The sequence below is a fragment of the Calidris pugnax genome, unplaced genomic scaffold (assembly GCF_001431845.1).
Source record: "Calidris pugnax isolate Ruff unplaced genomic scaffold, ASM143184v1 scaffold11, whole genome shotgun sequence".
NCBI lineage: Eukaryota > Metazoa > Chordata > Aves > Charadriiformes > Scolopacidae > Calidris > Calidris pugnax.
Window position 1 is genome coordinate 5,295,207 of NW_015090803.1, and position 24,809 is coordinate 5,320,015.

The following is a 24,809-nucleotide window of genomic DNA, read 5'->3' on the forward strand; positions in this document are numbered from 1 at the left end:
ACGATGAACAATTGGAACCATGGAAGAACAAAATAAAATAATGATTCAGATAAGTTATAGAGCTTTTCCATTACACAGTCCATATGACTGATCCCAAATATGAAAGCCATGGATTGAGCCTGAAATAAAAAAAAAACCAACCAACAAACAATGTTGAAATATTATATGGAATGAAACCTCTTCTAGTTTGTAAAATGAAAGATGCAGATTTTTAGTCCATTGTAAATTAGCTGGAGTATTTGGTTGCTTTGTCATGTTGTACTTGTGATGCATTTACAGAAAAGAATTTCTTCCTTATAACTAGGAAGGAAAACAAGCATGAAGGCCTTTTCTGAATGAGTTAGAGAGAAAAGAAAGTAGGATATTTGGTTATGGACATGGAATCACTCATCAGAGTGATCAGGCTGGAAGACTATGAACCTCTGCAACTTGTATTCTCTCCGAGTTGCTTCTCTGCCTCACTCCTCTACCAGTGGGTTAGAGCATCTCCTCTTGCCACCAGCTCTATGCTGACGTGGAAGGCTGCTGGGGGTGATGCTGCCCGTTCCTCCCCCCTGTGGAATTGGGACCACTCAGCCCCTCTGTGCCATGGGTTTGCTGTGGGTGCCTCATACCACTCAGTTTCTCCCCGTGCATTCTTGTCCCTCTGCCTTCCTGCCACCCTGCCTGGTTAGGAGATCCGTGCCAGAGGTCAAAACAACATCATTAATATATTTAAAAAAAAAAAAAAAGGCCCTAGATGGGAGATGTATTACTCGGGGTATTGACGTCTATTGCATTGGATCTGGAATTCTCTTGGCTATCTAATTAATTGTAGTGCCTGTCTCTATCAAAGCAATTAATAATAAGCTATTGTATTTTTTGGTCATACATAGCACTAGCAACTCTTCTAGTGTGTTGAAGGATAACCTTAAAAATCCAATATAAAACTCTGCATGCAACTGCCCACCAGTAATTAATTATTTACAAAACTTAAGCTGTGATAATAAATCACTGATCTTAGAGAAGAGGCTTGGGAAAGTAATTGCAGTTTTATTTACTATAGTTTCTTGAATAACAGTCAGATTATCCCATTTTAGTTTAACAATAAGCCAGTAGGATCAAAAGGTTCTCAGGATAAATTTAAACAAAATGTTTTGACTTTGTTTGTGATTCCCCGCTCAATGTTTTATTGTGAAGAGATGTAGAAATCTTCCTGACTTAACAAGAGCAGAAGATGTGGTAGCCATGGATAACTAAAGAATGCGCACTGTATTATAAAATAATTTCTCATTCATGTTCTGCTTATGGAATATACTGAATTGAAACCTAACATCCTCCTTAATTCGGACAGTGGGATGCTTGAAGTCATCTTTGCCTTTGAGATTCTCTAGTTTTGGGACAAGCTGGCTGGCAGTTTGCTTCAGAGCATCCTCAGACACAGCTGTGACTGGTACGGGTGCCCTGGGGAGTGCCACCCAGCCGGCCATGGGTCTCTGGTGCACAGGGAGTGCCTGAGGACCCACATGCTGGCTGTGTCCCCCATGGGTTGGGGCATCCCACTCCTGTGTGTCCAGGTGTCTTTCTTGTCCACATGGACCAGTGTGAAGGCAAGAATGTGGTCTTTGTCCCTGGTGGTGTGCTACTCAGCTGATGTGTTGGGGTCGGCCAGGGAGCCTGATCTGTAGCCAGAGAGGGCTCATTGCTCTGTTGTTCTCCTGCTCCTGCTTGTCCTGCAGCATATGGCTGCTTGGTGGCAGCTGGTGGGGACCACGGACACCGCTTTTTGGTCTCTGCTCCCCTTTCGCTGCCCAGACGTGCAGCAGCCGACGTGCTTTGGCTGGTTGCTGGAGTACATCATCTACCTTTAGTGTGGTTTATTGCTTTTGGGCTCAAACTTTGCTCTGCTCGTTTATCATCATTTGCTAACGGTAGAACAGGTATATGCTACCAACCTCACCCGATGCAGGAGAGCTTGGCAGAGACTGCAGGCATCCTTTAGGGGTGACATGCATTTAAAATCCCTTTTATGGTAACGATGAAAGGGTCCTTAGTGTAAGCGGTGATAATGCTCAGAGGATTTCTTAAAAAAATTATTTAGCATATAGTATTTCTTTTAATATATCCTTATGCATAAACCCTTTCAGTATAATTACAGCTTTGTAAATCCTCATTATTTGTTCTCTATTTGTAACAAAGGATTTATCTGTTGAGTTACAAGGGAAAATACCTCATAAAGCTGGCAGCTGAGTATCATCTGTGATATACTGGGGGGGAAAACCAAGCAAATACTGCTGTTTTTCTGAAAATACAGAAATGCAAATGAAGCCTTTTTAATGGAGCATCCAAAATGGGGAGGATACCACCTTCCCCTTTCCTGCTAGTTGTGCTTTCAGAAGTTTTCAATGTGCATGATGGCAGTTTTGAATTTGAGTACTTTGATAGATTATTTTTTTCTGATCTCCTTTGGTAGAAATAAACATAAAAGGCAATTGCAACAGATTGGCTTTGATATATTACTATATAGTTACTAAACAAATGTCTAAGTCTGTCAGTTTGTCTCTTAATCACAGTTTAACCCAATTCCACCTTTCAAAAAAACCTGGAGCTTCAGCATGCTTGACCTTAGCTCCAAAAAATAAAGCAAATATCATTTCCATTTTCCAAAGCCCTTCTTAGAAATACCTGTTTCTGTTTCATTGTCTATTTCTTCTCTAGGCAGCCAAAACTGCCATTTGAAAAACACTTCCCAGCAGAATTGCTGGCCTGAGGATTACACAGTGGTGTTGTACAGCACTCCTTAAAATCTTTAATGTACCATAAATAAGAAGAAATTACTCTCCTCTCTAAACTTGCTTTCGCTGACTTTCAAATGGCAGATTTTCATTGTATTTGTTCTTAGGGTATTTTCTATTGCTTTCAAAATGTATGCAGAGCTTAAGGACATACTCATTGCTCAAATCACGCAGTCTGTGCCTGAGTTCTGCACTTCATTGGGATGATTTACTGGGATGTGTGTGATTATGAGACTTAAACGAGGGCATGTGCCATACAGGTAGAAAAATAGAAGAAACAATGTAACAAAAAAAATCTTAAAATCAAAGATAAAGCAGTTAATGTGCTACAGACTGGTTCAGCATAATTTTTTTCCCCCATTAGATGCATGTATTAAACCTCTTCTTTCATGGAACTTTCTTGCTTTAATTTTGGATAGAATTACCATGAGAGCTGCAATCCAGCGTGCAGGTGTGATGCTTGTCATGCACCATCCCAAGCAGAACATTGCACCACCAACTTAGCTATCAGAAAAAGTATTGGGGGAAATATACCCGTTTCTGGGTGTATCACAAGTTGGAAGCAGCCAGGCTTTAAGCTCTGGAATGGGTTGGATTGGGACTGGCACCCTGGAAAAGAGAACATTAAAAAGTCAGTCTTGTTTTATTCCAGGACTCAATAATGACATTCACTGGCTGGGGATATAGTGCACCAATATTTACTGTATATGCATCCTTGAAGATACTAGCCTTTTTAATTCTGCCATCCCATAGAAGACATACTATTGAAGACAACCATTATGTTCTCATGTCAGTGGGGTGATTAGACACAGAAAAACTTGTGCTTTCTGATACAAGGTTTGAAGGTCTAAGTCTTGTCTCTGCCATATTTTGTGCTTACTCAGACATAGGATAATGATTAAAATCAGGCATCTGGTGTAAAACAGTCTGAATCTAAGGATGAAGTAATTTACCTTTTTTTGGCTGTCTCTGCTTGTCTGCTCTCTGGGTTCCTCTTCAGTAAGCTGAAGGAGGAGAGGAGAAAACTCCAGGGCGCTGTTTGCACCACCGATCTCAGAAATGGTAACTTCCACCAGTAACTGCAGGACGTGGTGAAACACATGTGGGATGAATATCCCTAAGTCCCCCAAAATTTCCATTTCACCACCTTCATATCTTGCATTTAAAGCTTGAAGACTCCCCTCGGATTTGGCTATTGCTATTTTTTGTGAAGTTTTGGGGAATATGCAGAAAAATGATGAACATTGATAGTTCGAAAATAAGTATGAAGGCTTGTTTTTAAAATCCTGATGCCTTTTGCTATTGGGTTTTTGATCCTAGGCATAGTTTTCAAGCCTAAGGTGAATGGAAGGTTTCTCATTAAGTGCTATGTGCATCGTTGCACTTCCAGTGGCACTGGTCCAGGCCCTACAGAGATGACATCCTTAAATACCTTTCAGAGGGAGAAAGTAATTGGGTTTAGGGCATATGATTATGTTATGCACAGAGAGAATAGCTGCCCTTTTCTGAGATCTGCTTAGTTCTCTTGAATTCTCAAATCTCTATGTTGCAATAATACATTAGGTTTTCCTTTTAATGGCATGAATAGTGTAATTTTTAAAAAGAGTAGATAAGTAAGTTTCAGGATTTGAAACAAGTCATTTCGGAACAGTTTTTGTTTTAAAAGTTAATTACTTTATCCTTGTCCTTTTTTAAGTCAGGGAAAATTGTGAGACTAACATTTATAATGTAAATAAACTGTAATAGAACTTGAAGCTCTACTAGCCAAAGAATGTTTTAACCTTGTTGATTCATCATTAAAACAGACAATTGTAATGGAAATGCTGGCAAAACAGGACTATAGACATTACTGTCTTTGGACTCCCCATTTACTGGAGAGTATAATAGCTTCCGGATAGTGTATCCGTAGCGTTTTCAGTAAAGCAGCTTTGGGGTTTTAGCTCTTTAGTATGGTTTCAACAAACACAACAGGAGTAATGGGGATTTTTGTTTCCTCATTAATCCACCTCTGAACAGTTGGGTCAAGCTACCTGGCTGAAATTTAAGACTTCTTAGACCCAGTTAGAGGACTCTCATCCAAAAAATCATTGAACTTTATGATTTCTATGACACCCAGTCATCAAAAGCAATAATAAATGGCGGGTGAAGAAAGAGGAACATGCCTGTGTGTTCAGCTGTTCCTTGGGGAGAAGGACAGACACGAGACAGTGGCTCTGTGACTGGTCATGGTGGTGGGGCAGCAGAACACAGACCACATATTCCGCTTGCAGCTGGCAGTTATGTGTAGGCATGTATGGCTGTGGGAGGGGTTATATGCAGGTTTTTGGCAATGATGGTTACTTTTAAATCTGTACATATGCCTTATATGGAAGTATTTATGTGTTTTCTGCCATCCAGCTAGGATCTTGTCTTTGCTGTCCAATCTAAACACGGGCTTTCTTCTAGCATTTTATCCTGCAGAGAGCATATACCCACATGGTAATTATGATTAGCATTGCACTGGTAGCAAACGTTCTCAGGATGCATCTGTAGTTCCTGGAGTTTAGACTGTGCACACAGTTTAAATATCTACAGTCTCCCCGCACCCGCAGAGACCGAGTCTCCCTCAGGCAGCACCAAACAATCCAAGGCACGCTGTGCGGAGTTTCAGAAGTGAAAATGCCTGTCACAGATTAGACTTTGGCATGCTGCAGTCATGGCTTTTCACTTTACAAAGTGCATGGCACAACTTGCTAACTACTGCAAGTGCTGGAACTGTGAAATCAAATGGCCTTGAGTCAAGACCAAGGCAGGAAGAATTAAATTACGTTTCTGTGCCAGCAGATTTCCTTGCATCTTGAGGAAGAACTTTGCTGAGGGAGGTCAGTGAGATTTTCCCTGTTGAGTGTTTTTTTCTGAGTTTTTTTTTTTTAACTGACATGCATTTTAATTTCTACCATGAGCTGCAAAACAGCAGAACTGAAAGCCAAACTTATTGGAGTGGCTTTAGGAATGAATTTATCTCCTGGTTGGGATTCTTGGTCCTCCGCCCCTTTCATTTTCCTTCCTCATCTCTGATGGACTGAGAACTTGGTAGCCTTTCCAGGCCTGCTTGGTTGTCAGGAATCTTTTATTGAAAAGGAAATTGCAGTTGCTTTGCTTAGTCAGTCTCCTTGTGGACCTCTGACCATCAGAGCATCCTGTGGGGACTACAAAAGTAAACTAAAGCAAATTCTGGGCTGATGGCAATTCTGTCTAGAAGACTGAAAATATTTGCATCTATTTATAACTTTAAAGAATTTCCCCCTAGTTGTTTCTTTCTAATTGAAGAGGTCTGTGAAAGATTTCAGGAACCTAAAAGTAATTATTAATATGATTAATAGGATTTTGTTGGATAATAATATATGTAGAAGAGTAGTGCCCTCATAGGATATCTGTTCCCTGATATGGTATCTCTTCAAAGATTTAGGCAGAATATGTCATTTATGTCTAAATTTTGTGAAGTGCACCTGGATATCTTTTCTCCTACTGTGTACTGGATAAGTGCTGAATCATTTGGAAAGAACTTGTTTTAACTAATTGTGTGTACTCATTATAGGGATCAAACCCATGTTTTGGTTAAATGCAAGATATGTTGCTTTATCTCCAGCTTTGCAATTTCTGATAAAAAGCATGCAACAGGAAAGGTGAAATAATAATGACTGAAACTAAAAGGAGCGCTTTTATGTGTACAGTTCTATGCAGTCAAGAATTTTCTACGTCTGGTAAAGGAGGAAATTTTCGTCTACATCTGTTCTCCTGTCTAATCAATTTGGCAGTATTAGTTTTCTGTGGTCTGACTGGTCAGTGGTGGGTCTTCTTTAAGAAGACTCATGAATGGCATCAGTAGCAAGATTGTTAAAACAACCTCTGTCAGTATTTTTTTTTAATGTTAGTTTTAGCCTTTACAAAAGAGATTCAGAAGGAGCTGTTCTGAAAAAGATGGAACTTGAAAAAGATTATGATTTTTTTTGTTGTTGTATCTGAATTGAAAGGGTAATGGTAAATTCCGTGTTGAAATTACAGAGCCTTTTGTCTCTGAGTGAGGACAGTTGTCTGCTTAGTTTAACTGAATTGTATTGATGTGCTTTTGAGACAGCCTGCAAGAATCCCTCCATAGAGCATCCAAAATTAACACATTTGGTGACTGGCAACAAGCACTGCTTTTACTGTAAAGAGGCATATGCTTAGAAATATGACACATCCGAATATTGCAATGAAAATGCCTTTCTTTTTTTTTTTGGTAGAGATCTTCCCCTCCATCTAAGTAAGCAGGTCATTAAGCATGAAAGCAGTGCAAGCAGTTAACAGGAAATGTATTTTTATGTGAAAACAAAGAGCCCACGTGAAAGTCTTTGCCAAGGTGACAGAGGCAGATAAGGCAGGAAGCCTGAGGAGTCTTCTGCAGGGACTATTGAACACTTGGAGCCTCACTTACCCAGTGTGATTTTGGGCATGCTGGGGTGGAGGTTATCTCCACTTGGATAGAAACCAGATCATTTGAAGGTAGGGAGAAGCTTCCTGCTACCTGATAGAAAACAATAATGGATCCTTCTTTCCCTAGGACGTAGTCCTCTTGGACAAATGTCTCCTGCGATCGTCAAGATAGGGAGGCAGCAGGGCCCATGAGAACGTATGGGGAGGTGCTTATGGCCTTCATTATAGCTTGTCCTGTTATCAACAACTAGATCAGATAAGGGAAACTTATGCAAACTGTTTCTTTAAGTATGCTAGGATTATTGTTTGTTTGTTTGTTTTTTTTCTGGGAGTCATAAACTCTGCCAAAGTCAGCTTTCATTCTTCTTTTAAAAGTACGTAGGATGAGTTAAATATGCTTCAAAGCAGCCTGTGCTGTGAGTGTTTCTAGCATAGAAATACTTTGCTTCAAAAGCTGTGGATCTTGTCACAAGTCCAGGATGACTTTTAGTCTTCTTCAGACCTGCCTCTGTACCTGCTTTGTGGTTTAAACAGGCTATCCTGTAAGATATTCCTTTCCCTGCCCGCAAAGGACCATTCTGGTCCCATAAACTTTGTGCTGTGTCTCCCTGTAGTATTGGGACAGGTGAGTAATAAAGGATCCCAGACATACTATGTCCTCAGTTGCACTCTGGCAAGCTTCAATGGGTGTTTTGCATGAGAAAAGCAAGAAGGATTTGGCTCGTGCTGTAATAAATCCCCCTCAATCCTATTGAAACCCTGCGTAGCATCCAGAGATGCAGTGCCCGCTGGTTCTGTCCCTCGATGCCCACAATGTGTGCAAAACCTTTCTTCAGTTACCTCCAGTGGGTGATCCAGACCTAGAGCCAGATGTGTAAATGTGAAGTAATCTGGTGTTGATGCATGTTTTAATAGCTGATTATCAGAAAGAACTGTAGCAAATTAAACTTATGAGGTTTTTATGTATTTTACTGAGTACTGAAATGACCTTATAGTTACTCCTCTTCCTTTAAAGGTACACATGTGCAGATACTCCACTGTGAGAAATCAGGCATTGCAAATGTCAACTCTCATCTGCTGATTCATAAAAATGAGATCTGATGCCTTTTCTCAAAATGGTTGGTTCATCTAATGAATTTCTGCGCTTCAGTAATGTCTCTTTTTAAGTTTACCTGTTCCATTTTTGAAATAGGCTTATTTTATAGGTCTCTCATAAAATGCCAGGTGAACATACTCTAAATTAAGGGTAGAGGCACTCCTACTGTTCGATTAAGCTTTGCTTCCCTAAGACTGACAGATTCTCAACTGTTCCTAGAAGACTCTGTTATTAACCCCTCTGTCCCCCAAAACACAATATTTTCATTGTAGAGTGGAGAATTCATCTCTTCAACCGCTACATCGATCGCATGCTTTGAGGCCAATCTTCGAATTTGTCCTTGACAGAGATGAACAAGGTCTCTCCTTGTTTTCCCTTCATCTGTAAATTTCTAACTGTACTGACTGATGGCTAATGAAGTGTACAGAAAGTGCTAGAGGTTGAGCTGTTTTGCCTGTGACTCAGCATGATTTTCTCTGCTTTTCAACAAATACCAATAATAATTGTCAGATTTTATTAGACTTGGCTTTTTGGTTTCTATTTCATGCTGTGTATTATGCTAATTTAGAAAACGAAATGAGATAAAGTGTGATTCTGTTCTTGCATATATTAGCAGCAAAAATTTCTCATTTACTTTAGAGTTATCAGAATTCAATTCCCAATTATAATGCTGATGCCCGCAAATAGTTCTCCTTGGTTGTAGAGGACTGAAAGAAAGTCACAAAGAAATGAAAGGTTAATTAGTATTCTTGCAGGCCTCAAAATTAATTGATTGTTCTGAGTCATGCCAGAACTTTTTCAGAGTAGTCTTAAAGCTTATTTGGTTCTTTTTTTTTTACATTTTGTGATGTACGATGGTAAGCTATTGGCAAATGTGCCATTTAGGGTGAGTTGAAGGAAGTGTTTAATTTATGGCTCCATAATTTCAATTCTTCTACAGCTGCTGCTGACCCTACCTGTTTTGGGATGGAGCAGAAAATAGCTGCTTTTAAAAAAAACCTTCCAGGCTGGGATAGTCTTTGAATAGGCATGTTGCAATGCAAGTCCATCTTATAATAGAAAATATCAAGTTACAAATGAAAGTAATAGCAATACAAATACTGGTCATCAAATACTGCTTGCAGTGAAAATAAACCTATAAAGTTTGCCTAATCACCCTGCAGTTTGGATGATGAATTGACTAGATCAATTAGTTGTATTGATATTTCCGAAGCATTCAAAATGTGTGTTTGGAAACAGCAGCTAGTTAAGATAGTAAATAAATAAAGGCTTCTACCCCAGAGTGTTGAAAATTATTAACTCTCCAAAATAATGGAAGTTATTTCAGTTATGTAAAAAGAACCCCATAGTTTTGGTGTTAGTTGAAGTGAAACTAAAATAATAACTTTGATAGTACTTTTTACTAAATGGATCTTTAATACAAATTTCTTTACTCTTTTCAGTGAAAGAACAGAAAATGAAGCTCTAATAAGGTAAGATTTTTTTATTCTGCTTTAGTAAGATATTCAAATTGATTTGAGATATTTTTTAACACATATGCTCAGCATTTCAGAGTAGGTCCTAGATATGGTGTGGGTCAGTATGTCAAACACAAAAAGAAAAGGAGACAGTGTTGCAGAATGAATATAACAACATTTGACTATTTTTTATTGTTAATAAGCTGCATTGAATAAGCTGTCTTTGAATCAAAATAAGATAACTGTATCGATTTGCTAACTTCGTTTTGCCTATAGGGAATTTACAGGTAATTATTTTTCAGCAGACTATATTTTTCTCTACTCAGACAATTAAAATTTTTACTTATTAGGAGAATTTTTTTGCCATTTGAAAATGAAATATTAGAGCATATGCAGATAAAATAAGTAGCTTCGTAGTAAATTCTTGGGTTTTGAGATGTGGTGGTGGAAGTTTATGAACTATGTAGTGAAATAAATATATCTGTAGAGAAGTGAATTTTCCTAGGAGTGAGTATCTCCTCTTCTTCTATGTAACGTGATTGAGGCTGCTGCATTCTGGAAACGGATTCTCTATGCATCTGTTAAATAAGCAAAAGGCAGAAGAAGGTCTTTCAGTATGTTATCAGCAGCAAGGGCTGTTAAAAAAGGGGGTTTTATCTTTTTATTTCTTTCATTGCTAGTCAGGATGCTGACATTCATCTGCTGTGTTATCTAGAAAATGAAGCATCTATGTTAAATAACATAAATGGGTCTGTGATAGTAAGTTGTTCTGACAGGCAGCTACAGTATAAACCTGTTTGCAGCATTACAGAAATATACAATTACTTTTCAGTCACAGGTAATAGTTTCAATTTTAATAGCCTTTCATAGGATACTGAGGAAGGGAGGTGCTGTTGAGTAGTGTTTTCCTTTCCTCCCATATTTGCCTGTTTTGGGTTTTATCGGTGGTTAAAGTAAAAGCTTGCAGAGTTGTTAGCTGGATTTCATGCACCCATTTCAAGTCAAACACCTTCCCAATGGGAAATGTGATTAAAAGGAGTGTTTTTTAAACCTGCTGACATCTTAAACAAGTAAAAGTTGATACATCTACATAAAATGTGTTCTTGATTTGCAGAGGGGCATCCTTGGAAAAGGGAAGAGGGAGGCTAAAAAAAAAAACTAGTTAGGCTATGCAAAATGTAAACTGTTTGAAACCACAAGTGAGTAGAAATGTGAAATATTAATGGAAAAACCAGAAGTGTTGTGAAAAAGTAATGAGGTGTCATATAACTTTGTTTTGTTGTGGAAAACTTTAAAGCGATGTTGTAAGTAGCAGAGAATCTAGCTTTGCATATTCTTGCTCTGTATTGGTATGTGGAGAATATGTGCAAGTATTTGCAGTTACAAAGGTGTGTGCATATATAATATATCTCGGAGACAGCAGGATGCTGCTGTTCTGCACCACATCAGCGCGAATGACTGAAAGCCCTTCTGGAATAGTCAGCCAGCTCAGGAACTTTATAATGTGTTGAGAATCACATGGATAGTACAGGGATTTAGTAAATGCCAGAAGAAATTCTCGTTCTGAGCAGTCTTTGTACAGTGATCTCATCAGCGCCTGTGATCCGGGGAGGACACAAGTCCTCCTTCTGTCTCCTTACCAGGATTCAGCTGTACACGAGCTGGGCAAACGCTGCAGAAGCAAATTAAGCTCGCTCTGTTTGTAGTTGATCACCTAGCACAAGAGAGCCTTATGTGGAACCTCTGAATGCTACAGTAATATAAATGTGGAAGTAATATGCCTAAGTAATATAGCATGACAGCAGTAGTGGAAATTTACTCATTTTGTTTCCCAGAGTCACAACTGGAAGTATTTTAGGGTACATATTGCTCACTCCTGGATTTCCGCCTTGGCAGTGCCTGCAGAAGTACTGGGTCATTCTGTTAGCAGGGTTTTTATGTGATTTTGACATATGAGTAGTAGAAAACCACCTGCCATCACCCATCTATTTCTTTATGAGTTAACCCTAGTGTTTAGTGACTACTGATCCGGTTCGAGCTAGATTTATCAGTTAAGTTAAAAATGAAACTCTGCAGATTGCAGTGCTATTTATCCCAAATGATTGCTCTGAAAGCTGGAAGAGCTTGTTAAAAAAGATGCTCGGTGCCTTCCCCTCGCACTAGAATTTTTTCTCTTTTAGTCTCTGTAGTCAAAAGCTATCTATAGTACCACCGCAGCTGCTGAGCCTTGGATTCAGGAATCCCTGTTTTGATTTGCCAAGCCGGCAAACTGTTTATCTCAGGTAAGAGAATTTTGGGGTGTGATGTGGTTAGGATCTAAAAATATCTGTGTGGGGAGATAGGATAGGGCTCCAACAGACAAAAACACAGCGAGATAAGCAAGAGAAGTTCAGGTTGGAAATACGATACCGTAGGTGTAATTAACCATTGGAAATGCTCAGAAAGGAATGTGGTAGATCACTTGGAGTAATTAAATCAAGATTAGATCTCCTTCTGAAATATCTTCTAGTAGAGCTACAAGTTCTTGTGCTTTGTAAAGAAATTGCTGCGTGAGGTATTACGGCTTGTGCCAGGCAGGAAGTCAGACCAGATTATTGTAAGAGTTCCTTCAGGCCTTTTAAATCCACATCTCCACCAACAAAGGCTCTTATGTGGTGCAGGCAGCCACAGGATTTCCAAGATCAGAGCTGGAGCAGGTCACTCTTGTTTCAGTGGTGAAAGGTTGAAAAGCCTTTGAGCAGATCCTTGAAGAAAGGCGGTGGTGGGTACAGGCCTGCTGCGTGGGCAGGGTTTGCCTGCCGCAGTCGTATCTACTGCTGCTGAGCCCATTTCTGCTCTTGTCTGACCAGCCCATGGACACATCTGTCTACGGAACCTTCTAATGTTGCACCCGACTGACTTAGGAGCTTGTGTTTTGTATTGAGAGTGATACAACAAGAGGAAATGGCCTCAAGTTGTGCCAGGGGAGGTTTAGGATGGATATTAGGAAAAATTTCTTCCCAGAAGGGGTTATCAGCCATTGGAACAGGCTGCCCAGGAAAGTGGTTGAATCACTATGCCTGGAGGTATTTAAAAGACCTGTAAATGCGGTGCTGAGGGACATGTTTTGTGATGGACACGGCAGTGCTGGGTTAATAGTTGGACTTGATGATCTTAAAGGTCCCTTCCAACCTAGACGATTTGATGATTCTATAAGAGCACTGAAAAGTTATAATTTATCTATCATGTTTATTGAATCCCTTCTGTGATATAACTAAAGTCCCGAATGAATTCAGCATTTCCTACAGTTATTCGGTGAGCATAATGCCATCGTCTTTAACTACAGGATTTTCTATAGCCAAATGCAGTATCCAAAATCTTAATATGCATAAGAGTAGAAAGAGCAGGTTAAATTTTTAGCAGATTATGCAGAATTCCTCATACAAAAATAATCTGCTTTGCCCAAAGCTGAAGAAGAAATAACTTGTATGTTTGCTCTGGGGTCTACACGGGATACTGAGGATGGATGATACTCGTCTTTCCATTCTCAGCTGCAGGGAAGTGCATCCTTGTTGTACCAGATAAGAGGCAGCAGATCCTTTTCACAGCAAATACATAAAAACGGTTGATCAAAAAAGTAGTCTTTTTTATAGAAGAAGCACAAAACACTGTGTTCAACAATAATAGCCCTTACTCCTTTTTGTTACTTTGATAAGCTCGTAGATTTCAATGTCCAAAATCAATCAGGAGTTACTCTGCAAAATCTTGCAAATGGAAAAATCTATCACCTTGAGCTTAGAATTATGTTATCCTACTGCACTTACACAGCAGAGCTTCTAGCACAGGAATGTACAGTGTAACTCCACAGTAGCATGGACAAAAGCAATAAGATGAGGGTTGTACTGGCCGTATGTGTGCATAAAAAATTATTCAGGAGAGTTTTCACATAATTCTGGCTCTGTTGAAAGACCTGTAAAAAAGCTCTTCTGTAAAACTTTAAGAAACTAGAGCTACCCAGGGTAATTCGAGGGTAAACCCAGGCATATCAGAGGATTTTGTGTTCCGGAATACCTGGATACCCAACCTGTTGGCACGTGGTTGGCTCTTGGTACCCGCCTGGTCTTTTCTGTACTCTGGCCGTTCCTGCTGCTTTCCCTCCCTGGACTAACCTGTACGTATAGTGCACATATGGCAGTCTAGACCTGAATTGGGAAAATTATTATTAAAACAACAGGAAAACAAAAATGGAGAAGATAAATACCCTTGTGTTTGATAACCCAAAGGAAGGTGGCTCAGAGAAGCAAGTGTGTGTCCCTGCACATGGAGGCTACACCAGCTTCCATGGACATCCATGAAAAAGAGAAAAGTGGGGGAGAACAAGAGATCAGAAAAGTATAAAAAAAGGTTAATTACCCTTGCTAATAGGTAAGGGATTTGCAGCTGTGGTGAGGTAAAAAGGAGAGAAGACTTTGGTTAGTTAGGAGTCAAACATGTTTGGCTGGTGGCTCTGCAATAACACTTGTGATTTTTTAGTATAAAGTTTCTTATGCACAATCTCTCTTGGAAATATATTACATATCTATGGTTTTCACAAATTCCTCATAGCCATAATACTGACTGCGGAGATTATTTAAAAACAAACTTCAGAATGTCTTTTTTTCCCCTGTTTTTGCTACCACTGAGTCACTCTTAATGGATACTTCAGTTCTGAAAAGGAGCAGAGGAGGCTGTGCCATGGAAGAAAATTGCTGTCTCCATTAGTAAATATATTTGAGCCATCAAATTGCTGCTGTTTTCTTCTGTGTGAAAGCTCATGGCTAAGTCATTTGATGTAAAGGAAAACAGTCTTCTGTACCATATAAAAAATGCCTCTACTAGACAGTGGTACACAAGGCTGCAAAATCGATTTTGGTTATCGCTAAAGCTTCCGTGGCATTTCTTTCAGTTCAGGCAGCGCTGTAAAAGCACTCCAGATGACAAAAGGGAGGAGTTGTGTTGAGGTCTGGGGAGTTCCTTTGGCTCCCTTCCAATGCACTACTAGTCCTGAATTTGTTATTTATATTGAAGAACTGCGCTTGCTTTCAAAGCTCAGTTTTACTGCATTTAAAGCTATTGAATCTTGTTTCCTGCACTTTGTTTACCTAATAACCCCTATACAAGAATCAATGATTTTGCCTGGGTAGCTTGCTGTTCTCTTCCAAGAAATAAATATACATTTGTTTATTTATTTACTTATTTTTTAAATTCACACACTGGGTTGGAGCACAGTTTGGTGTAAAGAAGTACCCTGGTGTTTACACTGTGCTCACAATGTCTGCTCCGATGAGAGTTAAGTGTGCTGTGCTCACTGTTACATAACTTTGCAAAAAAGTGCCGATTCAGGGAAATTCTGCTGCCGTGAGAGAACGGGAGCATCGGGAATGTTCTCTCCCGCCGAATGGAAATGTGGCTTTTGGTGACTAGTACATCTGAAAAATAGCAGATTGTGTGTATGCACTCATTGACCGAGTCCAACTGGAACATCACGATGATGTTCGGGGCAGCAGGTCCCGCTGTTTGCTGCAGCCCTGGAGGATGGATGTGGCTCTGGCAGCAGCAGGCTGGTGCAGCATATGTCGGGCTGCTACCAGGAGGGATTTGCAGCTGGACAGTGTTTTGTTTTGAGTAACCTTTAGAAGGCTGCTTCTGAAAAATTGCCAGGTTCGCCAAACAGATCAATTCCGGTCGGCAGGAGAGTCAGCTGTTTGTTTGGCTACCTCTGCTTCATTTGGCTGTGAGGGGTGTCCCACTGAATGCAGTGGGCTCCTAAGACCCACCTGTGCCAATAGAGGCGGGCAGGACAGCGTGCACCGTGTCAGAAATTCTGTTTGTCTTTTGGCCTTACGGAAATGGCCTTGCCTTCTGGCTGGGCTGGAGGGATGGGTTGATAGTCTAATTTTTCTACGTTTGCCATTTCGCACATAGCCCCTCTATTTCAGCTCTGAGGGATCCTGTTTGCTAAAGAATATTTCAGATTACTGTAGCCTGCTATTAGCACTAGCCAACCCTACCACCCCCCGTATATTACCATGAAAATATGGATGAAAAAATAGATTAAAGGTTGGGAAAGTTAACGTTGGCTGAATATCATTAGCTCTAGTCTCTCTAAGCAACAGGTATCCATTCTCTGCCTTTTTGCCCACTTGAAGGGTCTGAGACTCCATAGAAAGCCTGTCTAGAAGCTACTACAGATCTAAATGGTGTTAGCTAGATTTGCTTCTAGGTCATTGTCATTCAGTAGCATCCTCAGACCAAGCTTTGGTTCTGTTGCAGTTTTCTCATCTGTGGCTTTAATCCAGTGCTCTTTCTTTAATCACATTCTGTGTACCCTTGTCCTTTGAGTCCCACAACTCTTCCCCTCTCAAAGTTTAGGGTCTCAGTTGTTCGCTCTGCTGTGCAGGAGATTCTGTGAATGATTTATTTTGTCAATTGAGGTAAACAGACACTAAAAACATATGCTGCAGCACAAAATGTTCTCTAATCACTTATTTGACAAGTGCAGTTTAATTATTTAGCATAGCTTGTAAAAGTAGTGAAGTCCTAGTAACTTGAGACCTAACACTCTCCTATTAATTTTTCTCTGAGAGGTAGGAAAAGACTGCTATATTTTTGTGTGCAAACTGAGAGCATGCAAACTAGTGAGATTCAACTGAGAATACGTAAAAGGGGCTGGAACCTTTCAGTGCTTCTTAATAGTTTCGTTAATAGGTAGTAAATCTAAGAGCATCCCACAGTTAGACAAGATTCTGCCTGTGTTGGCAAACCAGAAGGTGCCGTCTGATGCTTTGCCAAAACAAAACAGAGTTTTCTTGGCCCAGCTGTATTTTTATTGAATGTGTAACTTAGTAAGAGGAAAAGCTCTAAGTCACAGCCTTGTTGAAGAGGTATCATTCAAAATAATTTTCTGTAGCATGATAGATTTCATGTTGCTACAAAATAAATATTTAATCCCTGCTAATATTTTTGGTTCCTTCAGGCAGTGTGGGATGTAGAAGCTCTAACTTTTTACTCACATAAGTGCAAATGCAATCTAGCAGGAAGTTCAAAGTAAAATACATGTATATCCTAGAATTTTTTTAAAAATGGATTTTAGGTACAGTTGGCCAGGATTGATGGCTGATTTTATTCCTGACAGATAACAGTTCATCTCTGTTAGAAAGCCCTTCCTCCCCCCAAAAAAGGAAAAGAACCCAAAAAGAAAAATGTAAACCAAATTGCAAGGCAGCATGCCTGTTTGATTGATTTGAGTTGTATGGTGAACTAGATCAGTTAAAATTACATTGGGGAAAAAAAAAGAAAAGAAGAAATACAGCCTCAAATGCTTCACTTTTCAGTTGCAAAGCTGCCTCAACCACGCCAGCCCAACTCAGTGACTGAGCAGGATGGTCTAGTTACTCTCCAGAGCTGCACTTACTGGTTAGTTTCTAATTCCTTGATCTTATGTGGGCTCTTTTTTCAGGGGTTTTACTTGTGTAGTACAAAAGGATATTGAGTGCAGGGAATATTTCTTATCCGAGCTGCTCTGTGAAGAGCAGCAGGAGTTTGGCACTTGGAGGGGGTGAGTTCTCTGTGGGCTTTGGGTACCTGTGAAGTTGGAGTGTGGTTGGGGGTTCAGAGGTGGCTTCCTACCAAAGCTGCAGCTCTTGTGATCCTCATCAGACAGGACAATGGGAGATGAGGACTCCAGTTTCTTGCTCCTTGTGTGTTTTCACTTGGGATGATTTTTTTTTTGCAGAGGGAGCAAGGGCTCTGTCTACTCTGTCTCTGTCTACTGTATTTTTCCTTCAAATGTGAACTGCTTACTGAGGCTCCTTCTGCTGTTTTCCCTTTCTACTCAAGAGTCAGAAAGAGCTCTTCCTCAGTACCATGATGGGCAGACCTGTATTTGTAATGAATCAATCTTGAGACAGTGGTTTTGCTTGCATTTAAGAAAACTTTCAGGACACATCTGCTCATTAATGCTCTCTTTTGATCTGTTAGAAAGCCCTTTGCGTCCTTCTAGCCATCAACATCTTTCATTGTCCTTTCACAAATTAATTTAAAAACCAATCATCCCTTCTTTGATTTAATAATCACAGAAAAAAACCCCAACAAACTAGAGTAAAGGTAAAATAATAAAATTTCAGAGGGGGAGATTGTACGTTCTGAACTTAGACTCAAAGTGCATGTGTGCCTCACAGAAAGGCAGCAGGTTTCTATAAAGGTCACACAGAAGCCAAGGAAAATGTTCTCTGCCACGTCTGACTGTCACCACGGAACAGTACTGAATTTTTGCTGGCTGTGAGGATGTCAGGTTAAAATGTGTCCTTTAGTTATTGTAGATGTGTAGTACTTGGAGAGAATCCTATCGAGCAGTTATGACAAGTTTTGACATTTCTGACTTCCTTTATATTAAGATGCTAGCGATACACAACATTGGTCTCATCCTCTGATTAGGGCTGATTCAGAGGGCATTACTTTTCACAGTTCCATAGCGGGTTTGTGAAATGTACAGACATACAGGATAGTAAAACACTCAGTGTAGAGCCAATTTAAAATACGACGACAGTACTAACCCATCAAGATTTCCTAGGTAAGTAACCACAATGTAGATGCTCACTAGCTCTGAATTTCTTGAGATGTAGGGAGTAGTGTTTTTTCTGGCTAAAATTGCACTTCTGAAAATGAAGTGATTGGAAAGTACTGAGATTTATGAGAAAAGCTCCAGCATGGCTGGCAGCAAACGATAAGTGAAAATGACAGAGAGTGCTCACTTCATTTCAGCAACCTGTCCTCAGTGGGAAAATGGCAGGCTGACCCTGGTGGGTTCCTGTTCTGCGTGGGTGGGATCGATGCTCTGTGTTTCCAAAAGTTGTCTAAAGGCAAACCTTTCACATGTAGGAAGAGACAGAGGTTAAAGATGAGACTGCTGTAAAAATGTATTATCATTCATAACTCTCTTTAAGTTGTATTATTCCTTGCTTCCTTAAAATAGAATTAAAACAGAACCCGCAGTGATTTCTTGTTCTTATGGAATCCTAAATACTGGTTCTGATTGGCATAGTATTTCACTCATTATATCAAAACCTTTTAGATCCTCTTAACTTTTTCTGCCTTGCCTAGAATGCCAGTACATTTTGCTCCGGCTAATTCTTAAATTAAGTGGAAATTACACAAATAAGAGTTATTTGAAGCTGCAGAATGATTTTACGCTCATGCTTATGCAATGAGCTGTAGCTGCACAGCTGACCAGAAAACAGTCCTTAATTCACAATTCCAGCCTGTTTTTCACTTCAGCGGCTTTTTAAACTTCCCTCTAGTCTTTATGCATCATTTTATGTGGTTTAACTGAAATTCTGAGAAGAGAAGGGAAAATGAAGCATGGACATGAAGAAATGTGCAAGGACAGATGAAGAGAGATGTTTCATGTGGGAGAGGGGCATGGAGAAAGCAGTGCTGTGAGAATGGTTTGATCAAAATGCTGGGGATAGTAAAGTGGCATATAGGAAAAATTAGATTAGCTGAGAAAAAATGCATGTCTGTAGGAGACACGCGATTTATTGGACTGGAAAAGTCTTCCTCAAGGTCAGCAAGTGGCATAATTTTCCAAAGAAAGTATCTTTATTCTTTGGGAATTGAAAACTTGGTTGAATAAACACTAGAAAATACTCCTATAAAACCTGCTCTGCTGGAGGTGAGCACGGTCTGAGCAGAGAGCCTTTTCTACCTCCATATTCTGACTTGCTGGAGACAGCTCTGTGAGTCTGGCTCAGACCATGCATAAAACCATAAGGTATGTTTTCTCTCCTCCCTCGCTCTTTTTTCCCCTAAATGTTATTATACTGCAGCTTGGCTCTGTCCACATAGGGCTGGAGCAGACTGTGTTGTAACTTGCTTTAGCCACCGCTGAATTTAACAGCTTTTGGCTTTGTAAGCAATGCCTTAGGAGAACTCTTGCTCATCTGTTCCCTGAGCCAAAGGAAAACTCCTCCAGTAGCTTTCCCAGTGTTTTCTCTGGCTGGAACGCTTAGTTACCAATTGCTAGGTGAAGATACACTATCTTTAATCATCTTTTATTTTTATATTTTCGGTTTGTCCAGCTGACATATTCTAGAACAGTGAAAGAGCCTTTTCCCAATAGATTTTTTTTCTTTTCCCTGTGTCCCATGTAATTAAATTCTCCCACTGGTGGGAAAAATGCTTTTCCTTGATGTAAATGTGCGGCAAGCAGTTAAATACTGAGCCAGTCAGTCACATTTCCCTGTTAAGCATAATTCTTCAAATATTTTTTCATAACAAAAGGATTTATCTTTGGAATCTTGTTCAGAAATTTCTTTACGTGGGTTTCCTAGCCCTTCACGATTGGCTCTCGGGAAATCTGATCCTATTGGCATTTAATCCATTGCTAGAAATGTGTCTACTGGGAACTTCTTAAAAAGGATCGCAATAAGCATCTGGATTATATTTTGCAAGTATAAATCTCTAGTAGAAATTTGCATATTTATTTGTTGAATTTCAACTTCCACTTCAGGTTAGATGAGACATAAACAATTATACAGCACCTCTGGCAAAGAATTAGTCTAAAAAGTAAGTCAAAGCAACACTGGGAATTCAGAGGAAGATTTCTAAAGTTTTAGCAGTAACTGAGAAAGGCTTGCACTTTGTTTTATCTACAGAAATTTTATATACAGTATGGAATTAATGTTGTGGGCTTTTACTCTCATACGTCTTCTTTTTTGTTTTTTTTTTTTCTAATATATCTTTATAAAAAATATTCATGGTAGGCACTGGTTAGAGGGAGGGACTGCACCTTTGTCTACATCGTTAAGGGGAAAAAATGACCCTAATTTAAAGTCAACCAAAAGGTTCTTATTTTTTTGCTGGGATCCATGGATCCCTGCTTTGCACTTTGTCCCAGAGACCACAGATAAATGTGATCTGCCAGAAAGGTGTTAATAGGTTTTCTGCAGCTAGTTCAGGTGAGGTTGGTCCAGCCAAGTGAAGTGTGAGACTCCCTGTACCACCAACCTGACTGGTGGTGATACACAGTTGGAGACTCGGGGACATTTTATGGCAAGAGATGTCTAGCAGTTTCAGACTTCATGGCAGTTTTATGATGATTCGAAGGAAAAAAAAACACCCTTCAAACTCACGTTATGAACCTTCATATATGAAGGTATAAACCTTCAAACCACTTAATGTCCTAAATCAGTTTTAGGCAGAAGTCTGCCAAGGTCAGTAGGCAAGGTACAACAGCATGCCTTGGTGACCTAGCAGAGGAAATACCTGTTTGGATGTATTCTTGGCCTGCTTCATTTTAGGAAAATTACTGCGGAAATTATGAGAGAAAATTAATGTAATTAATTATAATTAGTATAGTGTTTATAGTGGATACATGTTCCAAAATCTTTAACAACAGTGAAGGAGACTTCATAGCTTTCAGGAACTGTAGATTTACAGGAACAATTAGATCACTTAGGCCAACCTTGAGTATCTTTTGAACTTGGCATTTACTCTCCATTTGCATCTTTGAAAATCCTCCCAGTTATTGACAATTAAATTTGATGCCTGGATGCTTGTTTACATGAAAGCAGTTGGCATACTCTTTTTGTTTGTGTCTCAGTGTGCCTCATTTATTTAGCAGTATTGCTGGATTTTAAGTTCTGGAGATAAACCAAAGCACTAAGGGCACAAAGCTTTCCTGCAGTTCATTGCTTGTCCTTTCTTGCACACATGGATATGCAGGAAAGCCTTGCACTGAACAGGAATCTGATAAACTCCCAATTCTCAAAACAAAGTGCTATTTTTATTATATGGTAAAAAAGTTCAGATGACACTCTGCTTTGTACTCTGTTCCTACACATCCATGTGTCCTTTGAAGATCTGTCCTTATTATTTGTCTTATAAAATCTGTGTTGTTTCAAGGGAAAAAACCAATGAAGTGCACTTTAGATTTTACGATCCAACTCCTTAATATGGTTTCACACTTTGATGGGAATAATCAAGGTTTGGAGTCTGCACTTTGATTTGCAAAAAGACATCCTTGTTAAATCCTTGAACTCTATTTTCTTTTTAGCCACGTGGTTCTGCAATCATTCCCAATGTCCAAGATAACTCCAATAATTATGTTCTGTATCTGAGGTTCATGCAAATATTTTTTTCACTCTTATTTCACAAGTACGAGGAGTTATCTTTTAGTACCTAGCTTCTTATCAGAAAAGGTTGATTACTCAAACTGGGTTTATTTTCTCTGACATGGAATTCCTCCTACTACTTCTTTCATTTTCTGCTGTTCAGGTAGGCATCCCTTTTTCTTTAGGTTGTAGTAAAGCTTCATGTATGAGAATTCCTACCCTACATTGTTATTTACTCTTTCTACTTTTCCTTTTCTTTCTCTGGTGTTTTTAGGACCTATTTCCAGCTCTCAGTGGATTAAATTTCTTTTAGTGGATTAAATTTCTTGTAGCTGAGGCATATGAAGGAGGTTTTCTGCCTTTGGTCACAACTGAAACCTTTCACCTAAGAGAGCTTAGTTTAGACTGGGCAGATAACTGCCTTTCGGATATGGCCAAAAATTTAAAAAGTTAGTGGCCAGGGCAAGCCAGCATTTACTGACAATTTAGAATCTGGATGGATTTTGTCTGGGCTGCTTTTTTTTTCCTTGAAGGCAGAGACAAGGAAGGATGTGCAGTGATGCAGCACTGAACGAAGGAGAGCAGAGGAGACGCCAAGACTGGATGCAGAAACAGAAGGATATTTACTTTCTATACTCTTACCTGGTAGGATCTATTTTTACATGGAAATGTCACCTGACAGAAGTCAGGAGAGAGAATATCAAAGTAGTTTAGATGCAGCTAGAGGCAGGGAGCTAAAGATATGAGGGGAAGAGAAGAAGCAGTTGAGGTGATCTGAATGCAGAGCTGTATATAAAAATAGCAGTTGGAAGGGAGAGGTCTTTGAGGAAGCTGACCACAGATCCATGTGGCTATAATCACAGCATAGAGGCTGGCACTAATAGGTACTGGAGAAATCAAGTGAAAGGCTGATTTGTTATGATGGAAAACTCAGGAGAAAATGGAGAAATAGATGACACCAAAGAAGAAGAGTGACTCCAGAAAAGAGGGTAAGATGGAGGTAACTAGATACTTGAGGCTGAGGAGGCACAAGGATGTGATTAAAGAACTGGGGAGAGAAATTAGAAAATAGTTGGGCAGATGCAGGGGAAAAGGGAAAAAAACCCATGAAGATCTGGGATACTTAGCCATATGAGGAAGACTCAGATGTGTGTGTCTGAAGACTCCTTTTCTTTAGATGGAAAGACACATCTGTCAGCAGGGCTTGTCTAGGGGGAAGGACCAGTGGTTTATTTTCCAGGAGGAAAGAAACACTGCAAACATAAAGCTGAAAACGGTCCTGAAGAAGAAACTTGAGACAAAGATCTCAACGTCCCTGTTGGAGCAAAGCAAAGATTAATATATCAAGCCAGAAAAGAGCCTTCTGAAAGCTCTAAAAGCTGTGGCTGGTGTGGTATCAGTAGAACTATTTTGATCTCTGAGATGGAAGGTGAGAGAATGACAAACTGATGAAGATCTACAAAGATCTACTTAGGGTCACGCAGGCATCAAGAGGTCTTCATGCCATGGATATGTCTGTACTAGTAAATTAAACGGTGCTAGGGAGCATTCCCAGGCCCTGGAGATCAATTGTCTCTACTGTCAATTGCCCCTTGGTTTATATTTATGGGAACTCACCTGAACTATTCACAGCTAAAGTTTGAAAGTTATCTTGGGATTATTCCCAGGAAGCAGTTTGGAAGCAGTGAGTTTAACAGCATGGCACCTCTCTGTGCCAGTTGGCCTCAACAGTCTTGGGCATGTTTATTTTGCATGTAGAAATACAGCTGTAAATGGCTCAGCAGATGCAATCCCTTGGAAACTTAGGACACCGACTGTCTTGGGTGCAAGCTGTGACAGGCAGTGAATATGATTTCTTCTTAAAAAAAATTACTGAACTGAGATGTTGATGTGCTCTCTCAGATTTCATTTTGATGTAGCATGAGGACATTACAGAAGAGTTGGTAATACAAAATAAGCTTGTATGAAGCATGCATGTAATTGTTTCCTTTTAAATTTATACAAGCATAAGCAAACGTAGATCCATAAATAAGGCACTTTCTCACAGAAGAATAGGCTGTGAAATTAAGGAATTGAGGTTGGTAGGTAGTTAAGTTGTCTAGACTAAAAAGCTTTGACATTTAAAAGCAGAGAAAATATTTTTAAAAGTACTTGAAACTTATGTCAAAACAAGGCAAATCTCCACACCTAAATGGATAAGTAATGTGGCCCTTGGAAAGATAAATATGGATCTAGAATGGAATAGGGGTAATGTGAAGGTGATGGAGGCAGGGAAATTTTACTGTGATGAAGAAAAATGTACATAATGAAACTTCATTTGTTGCACTGTGTATAATTCTGGGATTTGAATTCAAGAACAATTTGAACTAGAACAGGTACAAGGAGAAGCATTTTTGAGAGCCTGTATCTTAGCAGAATAGGCTAATAAAGTGAAACCTGAGGCATGATAAGATAATTCTTAATAAATACATCAGGGAAAGGACTGCTAGAGAGGAAAGGTAGCTAATTAAGCTAAACAGTGGTGACCCATGAACAAAGCTTTAGTTTTAGCAGAAAGCACTCAATTGACTCTGAAACTAAGTTAAATCATCCAGGTTACTAAAAAAGCAGCATGCATCTTAACACACATTTTCTAAATGGGTTCATGAATACAATCTGTTCTTAACCAGGTGTGCAGTTGGTGTTTGCTGAGGAACTTCAGAGATGTACAAGAGGAGTTGCACTTTCCTTTCAAAAGCCTTAGCTTCTGAAGAGCCAAATGCAACATTTTTGGAAAGGATTGTGAAGGGTATTTCAGCGGTTCTCCTCCAGCATATCGCCAGTCTTTCATGAGTCATCCCACTCATGGATCCTTTCCTCTTCAGTTCTGCCCTTTAGATTTGCTGTCTTGAGTTGA

At 39.6% G+C, this 24,809-nt stretch overlaps 1 protein-coding gene across 1 annotated transcript in view; it reads left to right on the top strand.

Annotated features, from left to right (window-relative positions):
- The window catches only part of THRB (thyroid hormone receptor, beta), a 158,090-nt gene that overhangs the window by 19,329 nt on the left and 113,952 nt on the right, over positions 1–24,809 (top strand). Inside the window, exon 2 of the mRNA XM_014937880.1 lies at positions 9,768–9,797. The gene's annotated coding sequence lies outside the window, so the exon portion shown is untranslated. The remainder of the gene's footprint in view (positions 1–9,767; positions 9,798–24,809) is intronic.